Raw genomic sequence first — 870 nt, 5'->3', positions numbered from 1 at the left:
ACGCCAGCGCTTCAAGGAAGAGGCGGAGATGCTGAAAGGCCTCCAGCATCCAAACATCGTCCGCTTTTACGACTTTTGGGAGTCGCCGCTCAAAGGAAAGAAGTGCATCGTTTTGGTGACGGAGCTGATGACATCGGGGACGTTAAAAACGTGAGTACGGAAAAAAATCGCCGACCGTCGGCGACATGGGCGCGCGTCCGCCGACCCGCTGGCCTTCTCTCGTGCAGCTATCTGAAGCGGTTTAAGGTGATGAAGCCCAAGGTGCTCAGGAGCTGGTGCCGGCAGATCCTGAAAGGCCTTCACTTTCTCCACACCAGAACCCCCCCCATCATCCACAGGGACCTCAAGTGCGACAACATTTTCATCACCGGCCCGACGGGTTCAGTCAAGATCGGCGATTTAGGGCTGGCCACGCTGAAGGCCGCCTCCTTCGCAAAGAGCGTCATCGGTAGGTCGGGTCGCCCGCCTTCGGTCTGCCGCCGGGGTCGGCCACCTTTTTACACTCAAAGCGCCGTTTCGACACCGGGAGCCGCCGCAAACGCTTTTTGACAGCCTGTTTCAAATGTATATCTATATACAGTATGGAGAGATATCTTTACCCTTTTCAAATAGTGTGTTGCTCCGCGTTGTTTCATAAAATGATTTTTTTTTTCTTTGTTATTCAGTGAACACATTTTGAACTCTGACCAAAAAAATCGAATCAAAATGGCATAGTTGAGGGTCTCTTTCAAGCGAATGAAAAAGCCGAACTTTGAGCAAACAAAAATGCCGTGAGCCGTCATCCTTTCAGCTTTCGGAGCCTTGACCTGAATTCGATGGGGGGCGGGGGGGGGTGGGGCATTATTTTACCGAAGGCCGCAAAGAATCTTA

At 52.1% G+C, this 870-nt stretch overlaps 1 protein-coding gene across 1 annotated transcript in view; it reads left to right on the top strand.

Annotated features, from left to right (window-relative positions):
- LOC109507131 (serine/threonine-protein kinase WNK2) overlaps positions 1-870 on the top strand; it is a 36,035-nt gene that overhangs the window by 2,655 nt on the left and 32,510 nt on the right. The gene's annotated exons all lie outside the window — the stretch shown is intronic.

This window comes from Hippocampus comes, unplaced genomic scaffold (assembly GCF_001891065.2).
Source record: "Hippocampus comes isolate QL1 unplaced genomic scaffold, H_comes_QL1_v1.1 scaffold473, whole genome shotgun sequence".
Lineage (NCBI taxonomy): Eukaryota > Metazoa > Chordata > Actinopteri > Syngnathiformes > Syngnathidae > Hippocampus > Hippocampus comes.
Note: the sequence above shows the minus strand (reverse complement) of the source record. Positions and strands in the feature narration are given on the sequence as shown.